Source organism: Calidris pugnax, unplaced genomic scaffold, assembly GCF_001431845.1.
Source record: "Calidris pugnax isolate Ruff unplaced genomic scaffold, ASM143184v1 scaffold13, whole genome shotgun sequence".
Classification (NCBI taxonomy): domain Eukaryota; kingdom Metazoa; phylum Chordata; class Aves; order Charadriiformes; family Scolopacidae; genus Calidris; species Calidris pugnax.
Genome location: NW_015090810.1, coordinates 4776612 through 4798787, shown reverse-complemented (window position 1 = coordinate 4798787; position 22176 = coordinate 4776612). Strand labels below are relative to the sequence as shown.

Sequence of the window (22176 nt, the reverse complement as noted above, 5' to 3'; positions counted from 1 at the left end):
CCAGCGTGCTGCACCGCCCTCTGGAAGCCGTCTAGGCAGAGTCCTTTTAGACACAGTTATTTCATCTGGCAAGAACAGCTGAGGCTTTTCACTCCCTGTACAGTATTTCTGCTCCCAAATTGCAAGCAATCGTAATTTCATGAGAAGCAATTTAGAAAGGAGAAAAAAAAAATACCAACCACCACCAAAGCCCAAACCCCTAGGCTGGCTACTTTTTCTACATAGAAAATTGTAAGTTTGCTACAGAGAAAGCTTGCTGGGTACCTGAATTTACTGCAACACCAAATAAATGCCCTTTTGTCTCTGCCTTCCATTTTAAAAATGGAATCAGAATTTTTGCAACACTTGCTCATCTGCAGGGTTGGGACCTCCCAGTAATCTTTAGTTCAAATGATCCACGAACTGTAGTCACTGATACACGACTGCTTCACATCAGGGATGCCATTTTTGTCTTTTAGGCATAATTAAAAAATGGATCTTAAATTACACTGGTACAGAATCAGTACCGTTGCACCCACAGAAAGTTTTGCCCCTTTAGAGTTAATTTGGCATTCAGCCAAAAAATGTAAATGTTACTGCCTAGCAAGAAGACAGACACTAGTAAAATTGATTTGCATCAAAAGAAACTTCCTCTCTGATGGTGGGTCCCTTTCAGAAGGTTTGTCTCCCTGCCCTTCAGCAGCTGGAGATGGTGTTCGGTTAAGTCTCCCTTCAAGCAGTAATATAAAGATAAAAAAGTTATCATACAAAACCCTGTTACATGAATAATGGGCTGCTCCTTAACACCTGCTTAATTATTACCATCCAGGCTATACCTTTTCTACAGGTATTTTTAATTTATCTCTAAGAGGATTTATGGGATGGATCCGCTATAAGAAAAACAGATGATGAGGTCAGTGCAGCCCAAGGTATTTCATTTCAGTTTCTGCAATTAATGCACACACGGGAAGTGCTGGAAAGGTCTCAGAAGAGCAGTAGATTTGTCAAGTGCTCTCCCTCTCTCCCACGTGCATTTGCAAGGGGAGGTAACAACAAGTATAATGATATTGTGCAAATTAGAAAGCCACAGATGAACAGCTCTGGGAGAGAATGTTACAAAGCATGCCACAAAGAAGTACCAGGTACAGATTTTATTTTTTTTTTTTTTTGCCTGCAGTAAGTTTCACCAGTGAGAAAGTCCCCAGAGTACAGCTTTGCAAAACGCACCTTGTTGGGAATGAAGTGAGTTAACTTTCAACTGCCACACTTTGATACCAGAATTAATTGAACCTTTGACTGTTTTTAAAAGAAATACCCTTGAAAACATTACCCTCTGACCAGTATTAATAATTTTATCTGCCTCAGCAAACACAAAAAGAGCAGTTCAGATGCTATGTCGAGACAGAGCTGTGTAGGATGAATGAGGGAAATACTAGGACATCCTATTAAACCTAAACTCCACGCACGACGCAGCACCAATCTGGAACCAGGGAACTGCTGTGGGAGCTGGCACTCTCTGGGGAAGCCACTACTCTTTTGAACTCAAGCCTGGAAACAAGTCTCTAAGGTGAACTGACCTACTAATACGTGTCTCAGCTACACTATATAGGATGCATCCCGACGGAGAGGCAGCGTTATGTAACTATTGTAAAAGAAGCAGCACTGAGGGGGGCGGGGGGGAGGAAGAGAGGAAGGAAGGAAAAGAAATCCAAAAAGGAGAGGCCCAGGAGATGAATTATTAGAGAAGAGAGTCAGTGGTTTCATTTTCACTTGGCTCCACAGACCTTGATAAAGCCTGTAGCTCAGCTTACTATATTTAGAAATGGATGTCTTCCTGCAGGTTTATTCAGTGATTTGAACTGGAAAAAAATTCTCTTGCTGGGGGAAGAGAAAGGGAGAGGGCAAAATATCCTCCTGCTCCACTAAGACTGAAATTATATTTCAGATTCAACTAAGTCTGCACCAGAATAAAAGACACCCAATTTTGAATCGGAACTTAAAGACACTTAGATAATTTCAACGTTAGTGGTTGGACATGAAAAAGTAGTCATGTTTTCCTGATTTATAAGCAGCTCCAGTCTATGGAGCTATCTAAGCTGACTTGGTTTCCCAAATACAGTTGGCAGGAACATTGGATTTTTGATTTGTGAGATACCACTATTCTCCCTCCCACCACCCTCACCATATTTTTACATCAGAAACAAACCAACAATTGGTTGTAAATTAGCAATAAACCAGAAACTCAAACAGATTTTTAATTAAAAAAAAAAGCCACAAAAAAAACCAGAAGAGAGTTTCTGACACACAATACCCTCTATTATTTGTCTTTGCCATCTTTAAGCCAGCTGAACAAGAGAAAATTGGGGTCAAATTAAGAGGTGCTCTCAGCTACATGATAGCAATTCAAATGTAACGCGTGGCTGGAAGAGACAACTGCCTATTTAATCTATGAAAAGGATAGACATATTCTGAGGGGGAGAGGAGAGGTTACTATTTGACAACATTAAGCCTGAGTGGTCTGCTGGGAACTTTAACAGGGAGAGCGCTAAGCAGCAATGGCTGTCCAAAATGGATACAAATACGTTGTCAAGCCGCTGTGACAGATCCATTATGGGTGAGCAGCTTAGCAAAATGAACTCGATCTCAACTGTCTCACAATATAAATGCCACAAGCTCAGAAGGACTTGAGCTTCCAGCACCCCCATCCCTTCCTCCAAGGTTCGCAAGAGAGAGCTGGCGAAGAAAAGCAGCGGAAAAGGAAAGCCTTATCCCTAAGAACCATCACCCCGGGAAAAAGCCTCCTGTCACGTGCCAAATCTGCCACTCTGTGGGACTACACGCTTTCAAACACACACGCTCTCACAGTTGCTCTCTCTCCTTGTCCTGCTGCAGAGAGGAAATTTCGATGCAGTTGCAGAAAAAAAACCAATACACCTGTTTGCACGTGCTGCTTTCTCCAGTTACGCCAAAACCTCATAACATGTCCCACTTTTTCCTTCTGTGAACTAGTGAAAGAGCAAAAAAATGATAATGACCCAGTGCTGGAAGCAACTTGAAACTTGTTAAATGGCATCTTCCAGAGGTGTTAGTGGTATAACTTCCAAACCCAGTCTACGAGGTACACATGTGACATGTATGCATAAGTGAAAGCTAGACCTTTTAAAATTTGTTCCATTTTCAAACACAGAATATTTCACACAAAATTAAGTTTTATGATAACAGTTAAGGCCACGTTACATTTTGTGCTCACACTTACGTGATTATGTAGCAAAAAGCATTTCAGCATATGCGTAATTCTCACTAAGGTTTTAAGAATGTGAGCCTGGTGATTTGCTGAGCCATGGCATCAGCCAGCAACTCACCAGCCAAACTCAAAGGATCCACTGGTAGCAGGGTGAGGACTAAGAAAAGGTAAAGTATGTTATCTCAGCTCTTCAGGAGGATTTCTCTCACACTGTGATGAATTTATTTGGAAACAGAGTCATTTACAATATTTCCCATTATTTCTTTCCTTGAAAATAGCAAGCTTTGCCACCCTCTTCAGTTCCATCCACTCCAAAGGAGCTGCTGGAGCAGACAGCTAAGTTTCATAGAGGAACTCTTGCTAATTCAGCATAGTACAAACGTTACAACATGTGTAGATCTGAACGCAGGGACACGTGGAAGAGTGTATCAAAACAAAGGCTCAGCCAAATATGTGCTGCTAGCCAACATGATGAGATGCTAAGTGCAGTACGTACCCTCATTGTAAGAAGATACAGACTACTCCGCTAGTTTATTAAAATTTGACCCTGGTCTTGCTCCAAATTGCACTTTTGATGCCACAAAATAGGAAGGATAAGCAAGGATTCCCTCCTGGTTGACGATCAGCTTGCTTCACACGTTGCTCCACAGGACCAAGTACTGCTGAGAAGGCACGCAAAGGAAAAGTTTCATGCACAAACCTGATCACACAAGAATTGGTTCTCTTTTGCATCTCTTTCTGTTTTCCACCATCCTTCTTTTCCTATGCTACAGCATCAGTGATCCACCTCTGGGCGGATTACTGCAGAAACACAGTTTTTCAGCTCCACTCAATGAGCAGCCTGACAGCTGACACTGTGGCTCCCAACCTGAGCTCCAAGGGTGGGTTCCCTGCTGTTGCAGCCCAGCCAACACTGGGTGGCTCATTCATGGAGCAAGGAACCCTCGGTCGCATCCACGAGTTGCTCAACATTCATCATACAAACTTAAATACTTTCTCATGTACTTGCCTAAAGTTCTCTAAAGGCACCTGATTAACTCAGCAGCCATTTCCACTCCCCACAGACTCATACTTGTTGGTTTTGGTTTTTTTTACTATAATACTGTTTTTTAACACCTACGTATTTTGATATTTGCAGAAGTGAGTGTACTAGCTTTGGAGGGGTTTTGAGATGGAGAAGGGCATTTGCTTTTTTTTTTTTTTTTTTTTTTACTTCTCCAAATTAATAACACCATTTAATAAACATGACGCCTCAGACAAAAGGATTTTTGAGGTGGGAAGGGGGTTTTTTTTTTTTTTTTTTTTTTTTTTTTTAACTCTCCAAGTCCTCACTGGCCAGTTTTGCTTTTTTCTGGTTTTGTGGGTTTTTAAAACAAAAATAGTTACATTTTTGCCAAGAACTCTGATTGGCTGTTCAGTCTAACAGGCTGAAAACTTTATATATGTCTCAAAGGTCTACCTTAGATGATCTATACCATTTGATGAAAGTAAGTGCTCTCCAATTTTTCAGTGTGCCCATATTAATTGAAAAAAGGTATCAATTTATGGAAACATTTATCTGAACTTAGTCACCACCATCAGACGATGACCTTATGAGATTACATAAAGAAAAAGCCATTAACATTAACTGGTAGGCTGCCATGAAACCAAAGGAGGAAAATAATGAGACATCAAGCGGAATATCATTAACTAAAATAAAACCCCAACAACAGACACATAAAAAAAAGATAATAAAACGGCCTCCAGTCTTAAGTATTTACCACACATATAGCCAGGTTGTTATTTTTACTGACATCTCTCCGAAGCTCTGCATATAACAGTCCTGCCCCCCCACCCCCCAATAGAAACAACACTGGCAGAACAGAAATAGTCTTGTTTTCAGGAGCTCTTTCCCCACTACAAAATTATTTCATTTTTCCTCAACTTCTGGTTGATCTCTGTGCAGAACAGTACTCAACGTATGGCTGCTGAACCATAAATAGTGAAAACACTGTATAAAACATTCTAATAATCAACGTTAAAAGAAAAGCAATATAGGAAAAAAAAATCCCTTAAAAATACTGCATAGAATAAACCCTGGATATTTCTAAATTCCTTCATGTGTTCAGTTATTCTGATTAACACATGCTAAGCATTTTAAAGACATTGTGTTAAAAAAATAAAAAAATAAAACCCCAAAAAACAAGAAAAAAGAACAACCAAGGCTCTCCACGATATACTTTAAGGCAGCCTCTTTTTTCAAATGAAAATGTGTAAAGTATATTAGGATCATCTTGGGATGATTAACTTGGTCAATTTGCTCTGATTTCTTACATAAGTGCATGTTCACTGCACAGTTTACCTTGTTGCAGCATCTCTCCTGTACTTTTGAAATACACGTGGATGGTGCTCTTTCATTTTCTAAGCATACAGTTATCAGCATTATTCCCTAACAGCTAAGCAACTTTTCACAATTTTCTTCAGCAGATTAGATTCTCTTTGGTCATCCTTAGAGGACCTGCCTGAACCTGACCTCTATGATTCTGTTTTCAACCCCTTTGTCCTTTTGCTCTGTTCAAGCCATGCAACCAGTAATTAAAACAGAATGTATCAAGGTAATGAATCACTAAGAGCAAGAGAAGCCCAATGCTCCGAGCCAGGGACAACGAAGGATGGTTTTAACTGTGTTTCTTCACTTTCCAATCCCCACCAGCTTCTCACTGTATCTCCTCCACTATAACCTCTGCCACTGAGCTCTCACTTTTGGACTCTTCCTCTCTCAGCTTCCTATTTCCAACCTGCTGTAATTTTCTTTCCTCAACCAGCTGCTCATGCCTGCCTTCCCTTTTCAGCAAAGTGCTATTTGTCTTCCAAGAATAAAAGTCTCTCCAATCCTCTCCCCACATAATGAGTTATATACACATCAAATCCACTGGCTGACATCTGTTTTCTTGATTTTTTTTTTAGGACATTAATAATGTTACTTTGAAAAATCTCAAGTGTATTTCATGGCTTGACAGCATTATCCATGTGTCACAGATTATTATTCTGCCACCCTTGTGCTTCCAGTGTCAGCCTGCAGCACAATTTGTATGTCATTTCCTCAGACCTTCTGAAACATTGGACACTTGTTCCTGACACAGCAATGGAAAAATTGACCCAGTAAACATAGCCTCTTTTATGGAAGGTTCTATCTATTAAATGCCTACATCTTCTATGATACAGAGGAGCTTTTGACATACACACACTGACACAAAGAAGAAAACCTCTTCTGAAAAGAGGAGCTCATGGAGTATCCTCTGCTGAGATGAATCCTTCTATTTCTGCAAGGCACAAAAGATCCCCGTATTTCTGCAGCACCATTTTTCCTTTTTCTCCTTCCCACAAACAAGCAAGAACTGATTTACCAAATCCATAATAAAAGGCAACATATAGATAGAAAAATATACCCATTTGATCCAATGTTACCAATTGCACTTACACAACATGCAGATAGAACACCAATTTCTCTCATGTACTCCTGCAATGAGTGCACCTCTCATTTGAGGAATTCATGCTCAGACCATGTTAAATGCCTGCCTGTCTAATTTATCACAAGGTATTACACAGACACAGAAAGCTAAACTAAGGATTATTTTATCTAGAAAAGGATGAGTTTCTGACCTATAAATCACAGCATACTGACAATAAGGAAGCCACTCAATCCACATGAAACACATAGATCTGTATGACAAACTCTTCTGGTGCTAGAAATATTGTTATATATTTTACAGTCTCTATTATTAAATTTACTGACATTTCATCATACCAGTGTTGCACTAGTGCCACCAGTTTGCCTTTGATGGTCTGTACCAAAATGAGTGAAAAATGCAAGTTAAAACCCCCCATATTTGATACCTTGCAAAGAAGCGATGAAAGTAGAACAGACTGAATGGAATTAAACTCTCTCTTACACAGCTTTATAAAAAGAAAACTCTGAAGTATCAACAAAGTTCTAGAAATTTATCATCATGTTCAGACTAGTAGAGAAAGCACTTACATTTTTTCCTATTGTCATTTTTAAATCCTACACAATAAAAATACTGAATGTAGACAACAACATGTATTGTAAATAGAACTCAAAATCCTATCAGGAATATATATCTTGTCTAGACTACAGAAGTTACCCTGTGACTTGAAAAATGACATCATTAAGCACCCTTCTAAACTGGATTTCAAAGATGACAAACTAATAGCTATTTGTCATTTCCTTTTTTTTTTTTTCCGCATACTTAGAAATTTCTACTGCATGTTTCAGTGAAACTTTCTTTGTCAGGCCAACTGTATCCGATTAAATACACTTCTCCACAATGCATCTGCCCGAGTGACACAGGTAGTGCAGGACACCCCCAGTTGCCTAACTGCTTCTGACTGCCACAACCCCTCCAGTAATCATTTCCACAGTGGATGTCCCTGTGACAGAGGGTTTCTAGAGCCTCACTCAGTCTTAAATCAAATCAACTGGAGCAACGTCACATACAGGGTAAGCAAAACTCCTGCTTGGTCACACCACTGTTTCACGATTGTAAGACTAAATGGGTCTGTAGATCTCTGCCCTAAGTATTAAACAACTGCCATGAATAACAAAACTCCATGAACTCAGACTCTACCCTTACTTTAGCCTCTCCTTTATGTACTGGCGACATGCTTGGATACCTTCTTTACAACACTGCCATCTGATTAAATGGCTGAAAAGAGAAACAGTGCCACTAAGTGATTCAGCATCATTGACTATTACCATACCCAAAGAGCTATTTATTACTCCATAAGCATGTGGACTGTGCATCAATTACACCAAGTTTTGAGCTGTCTCCCCATAAACCCAAATATCCTTTTTCATACTAAATATCTTACCACCTTATCTAAAGAGATAAGGTATATTGAAGTTACTTTTTGCATTCACTTATCTCCTGCTGTACATTGTTTCTGGATAAAGAGCTCATTAATAGTTATTTAAACCTTGAAGTGTCATTTGGGAGAGAGGGAAAGGAAGTAAATTTTCATTTCACTTCCACCAGCGTAAATGAAAAATAAGCAAGATAATATGTCTATAGTTTGTACTTACACTAGCATAATCAAGGTCAGTATTTGTCATGTGGCAGTAATGTAACAAGACATGTCAAAATCAACTTACCTATCACATCAGATGTCCATGAGCCACAGTTCTGCCTTAATCTGAAGAAAACTTGACCTGTTGAAAATGAAGCAATACATTTTTACCTGTGATGAAATCTTGCGCTCTTTAGAACAGGCTAACAAACCACAGATTTTTGTGGGGAAAAACAAAAAGTACTCTGTCACCACAGAGAACTTAGCATCCCACAATTTTCTTTTTGCTTTCTGTTACAATTCAAATACTTATGGATAACTTCCATTTCCTAATCAATATCCTATCTCATTTTAATCTTGACACAGACTGTTCACTGAGGTTCAGAATTTAGTTATAAGAAGTATCTCAGGAAGGTTTACAGAAAACCCTGAAGTTTACCAATGGCAAAAAATTGTACACATAAATTCTTATGGTGCCCTTTGAACCAATCTGCAAAGACTAGAAAGGAAAATGTGCCCCCCTTCTTTACTTCCACTTTTCATCTTTGCTCCTTTCCACAGATCGTTCCTCGCCCAGAGTAAAGTCAAAAGAACTGTCTCCAAAATGAAGCACAAAACATGAATCCACCACTACTGACTTAAACTGTTAAACTGACGCCACTTAAGCAGTACAAGAGATCAGGTTTCAGGGTAAGCTAGGAAAAGATAGACAAGTCAGAAAAGTTTAACCTATGACACCCAACATTGATTTTTTTTTTTACTCAATCTATATTAACGTCGGCCTTCCTATTTTTCCCCTTGGTCATAAAGGTGCAGGGAACTCTGTTGCATCAGAATGAGGTCAGTAAGCAAAGGCTCAACCCCATTTCTACTCAAGTGAGAGGCAGAACTTTCATTAACTTGATAGGGAGGCATGGCAGTGCCTGAATGACAAAAGATATTCTGCAGGCCACCTTTTCTTGCCTTGGGTAGGGATTATAGGCATCAATTTTTTTTACTATAAGAGGGAATAATAATAATAATAATTAAAAAAAAGCAGTTATTTGGAAGAGTTGAGAGAAGGGATTATTTCCATGGTTTTATTTGTTTGTTTGGTGGTGAGCCATGTTGACACATAGCCAAGTGCAAACAAGAAAGTAAAAACTAACATTGTGCTAAGTGCTGCAAGGGAAAAAAGAACAATCTGGTTTATAATACATCAGGAAATTTCCTCAGGACTATTGTTGTCACAGTGTGCTTGCATGGTAAAAAGAGGAAGGAGAACTGAATAAATGACTTGAGGGGTGGGGGGGAGGAGAAGATTTCTAATGGACCAATTAAAGACCTTCAAGTTTCTGATATTGCCTGCAAGCAAATTGTCTTGTCACACGCTTAGACATTCATATGAGAGGAGAGTTACACATAGCCCCTTCTGCTGGTTTCCATCACTTGATTGCTGTTATAACAGGGTACATTTCAATCAAAACAGATGAGCTTGAAGCCAGCTGGACAATGCTCTGCAGCTCAGCTTAAACGCATCCACTTCTTTCAAACAATCCAAAGCTAATTTCTCTCCCCAGTATGTGAACTATACTTCATTTTACATTTCCTTTCTTCTGCGGCTTGAATAACTTTGAAGTAATATTTGCATTAGGTCCTTAGAAGCAGTCAAACCTCTGTCTTTTTAATTGTTAGGAGCAGGAAATGAAACCAGCTCCTTTACTTCTCTGCCATTCTCAGAAGGGTGGCTCTCTGCTTTTCCCCGAAGATGCACAAGTCCTGTGAATTTCAGTGCATGGTTCAGGCACCTGAGCAGGCTCTGCTCTAGTAACAGCCATAACTGAGAAGGGCTTTCGTAGCCTCTTCCTATGAGGGTCTTGAGACATTTTAAAAGGTGAGTAGCAGGATAAACACAGACACAGCTACTACATCTTTATCCTCTATTTGCTAAAGACTGAAGAAAAAGTCTTTTCTTTACGCTTTAAGATTTATAATTTCTTTAGCAATATTACTCACTACTTTTTAAATCTATAGTGCCTTTCTCTTGATTGCATTTATGATTAGAGGAAGGTTTATGAATCAACCTCAGTACAATGGAAATATATTAGCAACCTATTGAATCATTGATACATACGTTCATCTAGCTAAAACATTACCTTGAAAATTCACACACACATTTAATACACAATACTTTCCTTCTTTAATTTCAAAACTTGTGTTTCCTCATATACAGAAGTGAAATAACCTTTCCTTTTTATATCAAGATGGAGTTCATGACTCAATCTTCTCATTCTCTCTTTCTTTCAAAAGACCACCACCTTTCAGGGCACAGCATGCATTTATGCAATACTAATGAGGGAAAAGATCCTTGCATGAATCCTATTAGATGTGCTCAGTGTTGTTTTTCTGCAGTACAACTGTTTACAAAAACATTCTATCATCTTTGGGCTAGACCTTAAGAGTAGGAAATGTATTATTCAAAAGCTGATATGAATACAATTAGAATAATATGCAAGTCACCCAAACAAGCACCCAATTTCTTAAAAGAGTTAAAGCTTCCAAAAAGAGTAATTTGCTCAGTGAGTGACATGGACTATTCAGCATGCACTGCTATTCCATGGTCCTCTTAAAGTTGTTGGATGTTTACAGTATATATATTGCTTTAAATTGTTATTTGAGGGAGGATAAAGATCCTCAACTTTAAATTATTAATCCACTATGTCTAAGACATTAATTTCCTGCTTGAAGTATGGGAAATGGCAAAAGTTCAGATACCACACTGTTTCTAAAGACACAGGCTTATTCAGGCACTGCTCTGCCCCTGTGCAGATCTTCCCAATGAGCAAGTTGTGATGGGCTAAGCTGGGCAAAACTAGATGTCCTGGAGGATTACCTGCTCTCCTTTGTGAAAGGGGAGACAAACACCAAAACACCAAAAGTCAAAGACACCAAAGACCCTGTGGGGATCCCTGTGGTGGAGAGGTAGTTAACATGAACGTTAAGAGAAATCCCATGACAGGGCTGCTCCTTCATGCCAGCCCATACGGTGATAAAACCCTGTGATATACCAATTACTGTATAACAGTGGTGCATCAGGAGACAGCAACACAAAACCAAAACACATGTGGAAAGATGAGTTCTTGTTTTGGGGTCTAACTTTAATTTTTTACATGTCATACAAGCCAGCACACTCTGCTGCAGTGATCAACCAAGATAAATTTTCACTTTGCTGTTTCCTAGCCATGAAATGCCATAAAACACTAGATAAGGGATTACTATTTTATCCAGCACACCAGGAGACTACTGGCAATTATTTGAAAGGAGAAAACTTTAGATAGAAACAAAAAAGGCAATGTTGATTAACATAACTCAGTATTTTCTTTTAAAATGGAGTTTAATATAATTGAAAAGTTGAAAGGTTGAGTTACGCACTGCTTATGCACTCAGAAGATACAGAATGAACATGTGCAATACAAGATTTTCCAAGGCTGTTTCTAGCTAGGGTTCATTATCTATGGTCTTCTGAAAAAGAAAAAAAAACTCTCAATCCTACAAACCAAGCCAACTACCCAAACCTAAGAGACTAGCTAGATAGAATGTTTAAGGAGTTTCCACTCATTCTGCAGAACATACAAATGAGTTGGCAGTTTCAAAATATATATGTCCACAAAAAAACCAAATCAAATTAAACAACCCAACTAATTTCTTGAGGCACTCCTGCAACTTATCAGATCACAATAGTTTACCACTGAAGATTTAAACCTGAAATTCTTAATAAACGTGATCTCCATTGCTTTGTATGTTGTATAGGAATTTACATTTGCCTAAAGGACAGAAAGTAAAAAACCCTCCAGCAAACCACTGTGGTAATGTTGCAATATCATTTTACAGTGGAGCCAGTCAAGACTGTTAGAGCATCTGTCCCTATATTACTAAAAAAATTTTTTTTTTTTTCTTTTTAATTAAAGAAAAAGCAAACAAAAGGAGCCTTACTGAGCAACATTTTAATTTCACGACTTGCATTTGGGAATGCTTTATCTCTAAATGAAAGACTGCAGTGTTTTGGAATGGTGTTACAAGAAGCTGGACCTTGTTAATTCACTAACATGACTCTGAGAAACACTGTGAGTTAACACATTTGGATACATAAGCAAACAAGGCAGGAGCGGGGAAAGGAAGGCAGCTCCGAAATACAGCTCTGCATCACAGTTACCAAAGGCTAAAACTAAGACACAGTTGCTAAAGTCATCAACAGCACAATATTTCACATGTATTCAAAACAGTTAACTACAATCTCTCATGCTATATTAATTAACATTTTCCAGTGCCATACGTGAACTCAAGTAAACTGCAATTATTGTGCAGACACATTTCTGATGCAGCAAAGTGAAAGCTAATGATGGAAAACGCAGTAGCTCCTTAAAGGGCTGACAGCCACAACCTGCTAAGGTGGGGTACCATGTGTGCTGGAAACAGCGATGCAGTGGCTGCATCATGCCAGTCCTTCTGTGTAATCAGAGGCATCCCAACGCTCGTAGGAGCCTTGCATCTGCCAGGCTTCTGTCAGTCACTTAAAGAAGGAATGAAAATTAAACACACCGCCCAGAATTCCAAAATGAGACTGGAGCTACCAACATGTCAGGAAAAGCATTAGTACTGAGCATTTAAAAATTCACGTGTGGATTGAAAACAATATAAAAGTGTCTCTAGCACATGTGAGTCAGATGCTTTGTAGTGCCGAGCTGTACTCTCACAATAGCTGTACCCCGATATGAGGCCTGTAGGGTTTCCTTCAAGAACATTTCTTAGTTATTTACACAGTTGTTTCACGGATCTGTTAACAAGTCAGTGGGAATTCTAGATACTAAAAAAACCTAACAAAAATATTTAAGCACCTAAAGTTGAGCTTATTTGTATACATTTAAATATACATTTATGTTCCAAACTTCTGTCAACTATTAAAAGTTTGAATTGGATTGAGACACTATATACATCGTAGATCTTTGCACCTTAAGAGGTTCTTCTGTGTTTTTTTTCCTCTTACCTCCTAAGATTCTCCTCCCTTTATTTTTTTAAATAAAAAAAAAAATCTATTTTACTTCACATAATTAAGTTAAATACACAAAAAAAAACAACCACCAAAACCCTAAACGACGTAGACTAACAGCAACAAAATATTTGATCTTCTTGATTTTCTTCCCCATAAGCTCATTCATCATTTCAAAATTAAAAAGACTTAAAGGATTAACATAGGCCCAAAATACTGATGATTTTCAAGAGATCTTTGTTACCTTTCAAAGCACTTTGACCATCTGTAGTGTCCCAGTTTGTCAGATTTCAAAATCCAAGATCGCAGCTATATATGCAGGCTCTTTAGCCTTCCAAACCGGACATACAGAGGCAGTCACAGAAATAATACCTTAAATAAAGGCAAAGAGCTCAGTATTGTCATACCCACTGAACAACTTCATTTACAACCACTGACTAAATCCATTACAGATGTTGACAGCTTTAGATCTATGTATTACGTTTTGGTGAATAAATGCCACTACATATTTAGCCTTTATAGAGCAAAGCTTTTATTTTGTATATAAATCTGCGTTTAATGAGCCTTGAAAGATATGATTGCTAAATAACAGCCTGCTGCATTCAAGCTCAACTGCCTCCAATTATATTGTTTATAATTATATAATTGCACAATATAATGTGTGTCCAACAATCCCTGTGTTTTATTACTGCACAGCATTATGACACCAGCGTAAATCACCTTTTCACTTTCACAGTCAGCCTCTTTCATTTTGCTTACTCAGCCAACACAAACACACACGGAACTGCACTTCTGACTGCTGAATGCATCAAACCAGCTTACCAGCCTCAGCAGAAATAAGTAATGGAAATGGTCAAGCCCACAAAGAAGAAAGGGAGAAGAAAAGTACTGTGTATAAAAGGAAGATAGGGTGAGGAAAAAAACCAAAACAAAAAAACCACAATTAGTTCAAAATCATATGTGGTGTTTGTGAATATGTTTCTGCAGATGCTACTGAATATATTGCCTATCCAAAATTCCCATGAGAACGAGTGCAAAGCAGCTAACATTGGCAGGTAATGTTCTTTGCATTGTTCTTACTGCTATACGGGTATCACAGCATTTGCTGTAATGGCACTAAAATTAGCAAGAATCTTATTAGCAAACACACCATTATGCTGTTAAACACCTACACAAGCCTCTCTTCTTTCCTCACCTCCAAAGAAAAACATTTCTTCTCACTGTTCCATCGTTTGAAAACTAATCTAACTTTTAATCAGCAATTTAATGCGCTGGCACTCAGCATATACTTGTAATAATTCCTGCCACAGAAATTTAAGCCCCAAAATCATCCATTAAACTCCTTAACTTAACAGGGACAGCATTTCATTGTTTTGACATGACTTGTTGGGCACAACTTCTGAAGAAATAAAAGGCTTATTTCTAAATATGAAATAAAGTCTCCTGTCTCCCTCCTCCCTTCCCTTCAAGCACACCGCCACACAAGATTTTATTCTTTTCTCTGTATTTCACAAGTCCTGGCATTTGCAACACCTGGCCTTTTAATCAGCAAAGCCCTGGTACAGCAACCCCCCCGTCAGAAGGACTACCATCGGTCTGTGTCCCCACCAGTGGAGGGTAGCACACAACTGCTTGCTACACCCATCCCTGCATTCCTTTTGCTCTTGGCTGCCCGTAAAGCACTGACTTCGAGTTGGTCCATGGTGACTTTTAAAGCTCACAGCTTAGCCTTACCTGAAATCAACACACAGAACCTTAATGATCTGAAATAATGACTAGGCAACGACAAGGGCTAGAGATTGAGACCTGAAGAGGGGGCTTTAGGTGTGGGGATTCACATCCTCTGAACTGCCCCAGCCTCTCCTCCTCCTCCTCCATCAGCATTTACACACCTTTAAAACCTCTGCATTGTGTACAGCAGGACGCCTCTCCCTGTGCTTGATGACTCAAATTGTTGCCTTCTGAAATGCACCACTGTTGTTATTTTAACAACTTGGACAATTTCCCAAATTGGGAGAAGCTGGTTTAAAACTATGATTCATTTTTTCAATGCTACCAATAAAATTACTGCAAATGCCTTTTCAGGTCAATTAACTTCACTATCGCATGTCAGTTCCTAAACAGTCCCTTAACTAGAGTCAATGACTGCAGAAATGCAAAGCACCTGAATTTCTCTTAGATACTGTTTTGGAACTGAAAACTAAAATAAAAATTAACATACAATTATAATTATGAAGTTATTTTAAAACTATAGAGGTATCGCTTTCTTTGATTTTGAGAAATTGTTTCGCTATTATCTATCAAACAACCTACTTTTATATGTCATCTCTTATAAAAATGCTTCAAACTATGACCTTAATACAAATGTTATATACAAACCTGAACTGTTCTCACCTGGCTTGATCTCAAGAACAGAATTAGGTACCAGCAACAGGGAGAGGAAATACTTGTTGCTTGGCAATGTAAACATAGGGCACGGGAGAATTTAAAACTGGCAGGGGAGGCAGAACAAACCACATAAAATTTTCTTACCAGCCAAGTTAAAAATAAATATAAAAAAAATCAAAGCAGCTTATATCATAAATTTTGGGTCAGTTTTCTTCACACGTTTACCACGTTACCTATGAAAGGCTTTTCACTAGATCTATCTGCACTTGGTTCTGCTTCACATTTCTGTAACATCAGAGTTGTGGTGTATGGGGGTTTTGTCCATGTGCTTTATGGGTTGTTTTCCTGACTGCTATCCTTGGACTTCACCACAAATTACTGAGTTTGTGTTGCTTTGCATTTTCAGAATATCCATCTAACACAAGACCTTATGTCTGCTATAAAGTAATTGCTTCAGAAAAATAAATATTTTATTATTATTACTTTTTTACTCCTCTCTGGATAAGTGGTATTGTTAACAGAAGCAGTCATGTCTTTAAATAAAAAAATAAATAAAAACGTGTTTGTAAGCAGAAATGATTAAACAACAGTGTATCTGTTTCAATCAGAACGTAAAAAATACAGAAGGTAGAAACAAAAAGCAGACACACTGGTATCTCAAATTTAAGAGTAAAGAATGAGTCTTCTTATCATGACCACTGATAAAGGCCACTTTCCACCACTCAGAGGCATAAATCGACAGTAGATAAGACAGCAGCAGAGAAAGAATATGCATTATTTCATCTCAGAATTTTTGCTGAGAAATAGAAATCCTGCTACTCTTTAGAGTACTAAAGAGGTCAAATGGATCTTAGCTTACTACACATACAGAGATTAACTGGTGCTTTCACAGGCACTGCCACCAGGTGCAGCAATCTCCTGGTTGACTCTTCCAGTTATTCCAAAAAAAATAAAAAAATAATAAAAAAAAAATTTTCCATTTGCAAAAGTCCAGGAAAACATACAGGATCAGGATACCAAGTTGTATGCACTTTAAGCCCTAAATTTGCAAAAGCTTAAATGAAGTCTGAGCAATAAAAGCCTTGCATAATTTACTATTTTTTTCCTAGAATATGGGGGGAAAAAATGCACAAGTGGAAGACTTCATGCAGTCATGTGCGGCTGCACACCCAGCAACAATACTGCTGGGAAACAGCTGTTAGTTACTTCCAGCTGAAACAATCTTTGATAAAGGGCTTTCCTTGAACAATCTTGCACCAAAACACAGGGTGTGTTTTTTGTGGTTGGGGTTTTTTTGTTATTTTTCTGTTTTTTAACACAATGATTTCAAACACATTTTTCCGTTCCTATCCCTCAGACAACCCAGCAGTCTACAACTGAAGGAAAAATGTGCTTATTTTCTTCCCCTGTTACTTAATGGATATTCATTGATTGAAATAGTAGTGAAAGCAGAGCTCTTTATTTACAGGTCCATCAAGTGCAGTATGCCTTAATTTGATTCTGTCAAGAACCTCTAGAAGCCACTATGTATTTGAATTTATAATAGCATACAAAAAAAAAAAAATAAAATCAATGAGATCCATTTGAACAGAAGATGCTAAAGCATTTCTTGAAAGAAATGAAAATGAATAAAGAAAAAGCAAAGCCAGAAGTCACTCCTCCGCTATTATATTTTGTTCTGTATGGAGGTTCATGTCCTTGCCGACATCTGGCAGGTAATACGTTATTGCAAGTTTCCATTATACATTCCTGGATCAACCATTACAAGTCCTCATAACGAATTTAAAAGTCAACTGCTCATGTCTTTACAGAGTACACATATATGTAAAAATTACATTTGCACTGCTGAAAATTTCCTTGCATCCCTGCTTTCTCCCCACAATACTCTCTTTTCTAGAAAAAGCGGTTTCGTCACTCAGACAACATGTGTTATTAGCATAGTTTTTAAGGCTGTAGGATATCCTGCAGTCATCCATGATATCATGGATACTATAAGACACAAAAATACGTATTTCAGCCATTCGTCACATATTTTGACTATGCATGTCATGCATAGACAGCTTCAAATATCATAGAACACGAAAAAGAACAGTATAATGGCTATTCCATTTTACATGTGAAATACATGGCTGATTCCAAAGCCTGAATCCCTGGGTGCGGTACCGACTGCTTCTGCCACGTATGGATCAGCTGGCTTTCCACATGGGGTTAACATGCAAGAAACCTCCAAGCTTGACAATATTACTATTCCAGAATCTCCATTTTCCACACTGAAATATTTAATAAAAAGTTTCTCTCCTGCCTCTGAAGTACTAACAAGTGCCATTCATTTGACATGCTTGCTGAGTTCTGTGCTCACGCCCTGAGTGAGGAGAATTACTTCACAGGACAAAGATTGTTCTTAGGACATTTTAAGGTGAATTTCGAACTTCACCCATGCAATCAGATCCTGAGTTATCTGGCAGCTATAAAAGAGCCCAAAATGCCAACAGCCATCTATCTGGAGCCTGTCCCCCTTCAGCTCCTTGGAGGAAGTGCTTGGTTCATGTGGGAAATGAGTCCCATCACTGGATGCTACCCTCTCCCCTCGCATTAATTACCTCCTTAAAAAGTTTGTCAGCTTACTAGAATAGCTCCCCACAGGTAACTCCCCACCTTACAGAAAGGTAAAAGGACAACTTAGTTCCCTTCTGTGAATTCACATGCCCTCTTTAAACTCCTCATACATCCCCACTGGGAAGCTTCTCTGAAACATTTTCAGTACTCCAGAGTGTTGTTCTGCTTTCTGAAAGTGCTGATATTATTCCTGTGTCTCTCTTCAAAGATTTTGTCATAGTTAAGACAGGCAGAGTTTCCCTTCTGGGCCTATCAATATTCCTCTGGGCTGTCAACCAAGGAAGTTTCCAGCTCTAAAAGCAAAAGATGAGCTGAAAAAAAAACCAAACAAAAACTTCCCAGAACTTCTCAAATTCTCATACTTATTCTTGACCAGCCTGCTAAACCATTCACCGATGCTTTTTTTCCTATTAATACCACTGATTTAGTTTTTAGCTCTGCTCTATGCTCCATTATACCAATGTTTCTTTGCCTGAAGTCTTGTGGCTTCTGTTTGGACTTTTTAGCAGGACTCCCTTCTTTGAAATACGTTTTTTTAATTATTTTTTTTTAAATATTATTTTTTTAAAATAGTGTAGTATCCAAGCTAACAGCTACTAAGGGATCCAGGCTGATTTTTGCATAGGAATTGTGATGTCCCATGTATCTGCAGCACAACTCACACCACAAATGAAAAGAATCTCAAAGAACAGCAAGGTTAGGAAGCATGGTGCCTATGTGCTGACATAGCTCTTGAGGAACAAGGCTGGATGCAGTCCAGCAGCTGAGATGAACACAAGCTGCTCAGGACCACCGCTGTCTCCATACAAAACCACCTCATTATGCCTATACTGACTTCCCAAAACACAGACACGTGTGCCATGGACTTGCATGGAGTCAGCTTGGGCCCCAGGCAGATTTATTTCTTCAGGCTTCACGCTGGAAGACCAGGAAGTATATTGCTTCCACACCAGACCCAGTCATGGTAGTAATCTGTTCTCATCCACACATATTTGAACGTGGTCTGTCAGATGAGGGCTGGCTTGGAGTGGACCTGGCCTCCTGTTACCAGCTATGGGTAATAGTGACAGTGGACACCACTGTCTCCTACTCTGCACCAAAGCATCATCACCTTGAGGGAGCATGATCCCATGCCATTAACAGATTAGCAAGAACAGGGGCCTGCACCTATTCTCAGCCTTGTTGTTGGGAGAACATTACAAAAATCACTGGAACTAGAGAGCATTTTCCCAACCCTGTACTTCAAATGCACCCACACTGCTGCTTCAGATTCAAGTCCCGTATTTCCAGAAGGAAAGTAGGAAGTAGGGGAAAGGACCCTGCTCAAAGATATTTTCTCCATGAACATTCAATAAAAGAAAATATGAAGTGCAATGATCTGATGAGGTCATAGACTCCATTAGTTTATTAAAAAACAGGACAGGATTTCTGTGTCTTGGGTGGAACCACTGCACAGGGAGTGGTGATCCAGGATAACATAGTTTAGGTATGCTAAGAAATTATAAGTACAAGTGTGCTTAGATTTATTTTTTTAATGGCTTTGCTTAAGAGGATTCTAAATCCCCTAAAACATACTATTTTGCTATATTCATATAACAGCCTAATTAACTCTATTTTGAAACACATAAATTGATCACATTTAGATAAACACATGAATTCTAAAGCAAACAAGGGTTTATAGATCTCATAAATGTTTAGATAACAGGATGTTTCCTGATGGAATATTCTTGTCATTCCCAAATCTCCTGCTTTGATAAGATAATTAAGATAAGAAGCTTCAACAAGATATAAAATTTGGAAACAACACCTATACAAAGTCAGAAATTTCTTACTGTCCTTTCCAAAAGAAATGCATTCCAGTAAGCAAAACAACAATTAAGATAATATTGCACCATTAATACAAAACCTTGTATCTTTGACTAAAAATGAAGGTGCTGTAACCTATATGCTGCCCTTGCAGCCCAGTAAGTTTTGTTACTCTGAAGTCAGATCAGGTCTTTCATTATTAAATAGGTACCAGATTATTTTTTTTAAAAAACCACAAGTGACAGTGTCATCTAAAGCAATTTATTGGGTTGATACTGTTAACTGTTAAGAATAAGAGGTATCCCTCTTGTCTCTATCCACAAAACAAACTATTGCCCCCACATGTCATCATCAAACATTATGGTTTTGATCTTTGCTTTATCTGAGATTGGCCCAGAAGAGAACAAAAGCTGAAAAAAAGCAAAGACTTTTCATGGTTACTGTGGGGAGCTGAAGACATCTGAAAATACAGCCCTGTTAATGAATGAATTTTCCAAATAACTGCTATAGAATTTCTTGATCAGGTTGAGCTAAAAAACATTAAACAATAATTAAACAAGCCCAAGTGGTGCAAAGATAGGCCCAGAGATTTAGGTTAGAGGAGAACATCTTCCCTTTCCTAGGAATTTTGGAATACAACTTAGAAGCTGAGCCCTGCCATCCCCTGCATCCCCTTTGTGCTTCTGAAAAGGCAAGAGGGAAAGCAAATGTCTATCAGGATACTTCAGTACAGATTTTCCTTGAAACCAAACCTGCAACATCAAATGGGGAAGAACAATTCCATATAAAACATTAATACTACATAATAGAGATCTTTCTACTTTACCTTTCAAGGGCAAAACCAATGCAAAGGTTTTATAAGACTTTGTAATATGTTATAGGCATGAAAACTTTTTTTAAGTGAAAGAGGACTTTACATACAATCCAAGGATGTTTCTCTCCTCAGTTTACAAAAGAAAGTCTTCATATCCAGAGGGCTTTTATTCACTTTTTTCCTAGTCTGATTTATGAGGTCATTAGTAACAATAATTACTGTTAGTCCTTATGGTGCCATAAAAATATTGTTAACTTCATTTAGAGTGGGTTCTGTCCCTTGCTCTGTCCTATCCTATTGCCTCTATTTGCATTGGTTAGTATCATAAAACAAAAGAAAATCAGGAAGCTTTCCAAGCTTAAGGGCTACAACTCCATGAACTGTCTCTCAGAAGAACTACACAATTACACCAGCAAGTTACAAAGCCAATAAAATATCTGCCAGAACAAAGTTTCAAAAATAATTATTGGGCATCACAGACATATTTGTGAAAGTTAGGTGAATTTTGAAAATTCCTTTTGAAAATTGTAGGTCAAAACCTCAGCTATAACAGTCTCAGTGATGAAAAATACTAATATTTTTGATGCAATTTTAAACAGCTACAAGGTGGGGATTAGGAAGACTTTCCAAAGTTAAAAGTGTTTGATTTTAATTAGCAGCTTCTAAAAACTGTGTGAACTTCACACTTGTATGTTTTTGCTGGTGAACAGATCCCACCTTAGTTACAGTAAGGTCGTAACCTACCACCTCTGCAGAACAATGCGGGCAGTAAAATAACACCTGGGTTCGAAACACCAAGCCATTTAACTGTTTTCTGACACTACCCCTGGGGGATTTCAGGATTTTCTTTAACCTCACAATAGTACACGTTGGGTTAGTGAGTTGTAGTTTTTTGTTGTTGCCAAATCACAATCCATAAACCTCAAGACAGCCTCTCTCAGCCCAAACATGAAGATCTACCTATAAATAAAGCATGGAGACAAGAGCTGTTGAAGAAATGCAGTTCTTTTTCTAGTAAACAGCTTCTGGAAGGTTTCCATTAAAACCTCAAAGACAAGCATAGCTGAAGGTAAATCAAATAATATGGCTGATACTACTGGGATAGATCTGAGTTCACAAGGATCACTCAACAAGCCACAGCTTATGTTCCACGTCTTGCTAAATAGAACTCTAGAGTAATGGATTATTCATTAAACAAAAAAATGAAGATGTTAATTGGAACAGGAGTCATCAGAA

General features: G+C 38.3%; 1 protein-coding gene across 7 annotated transcripts in view; it reads right to left on the bottom strand.

Annotated features, from left to right (window-relative positions):
- Positions 1 to 22176, bottom strand: part of LOC106886004 (poly(rC)-binding protein 3-like) — a 525351-nt gene that overhangs the window by 299162 nt on the left and 204013 nt on the right. For 6 of the 7 annotated variants that reach the window (XM_014938586.1, XM_014938583.1, XM_014938584.1 and 3 more), the window contains one exon: positions 8376 to 8432. The exons of the other annotated variant lie outside the window; for it this stretch is intronic. The gene's annotated coding sequence lies outside the window, so the exon portion shown is untranslated. The remainder of the gene's footprint in view (positions 1 to 8375; positions 8433 to 22176) is intronic. 7 annotated transcript variants of the gene reach the window in all.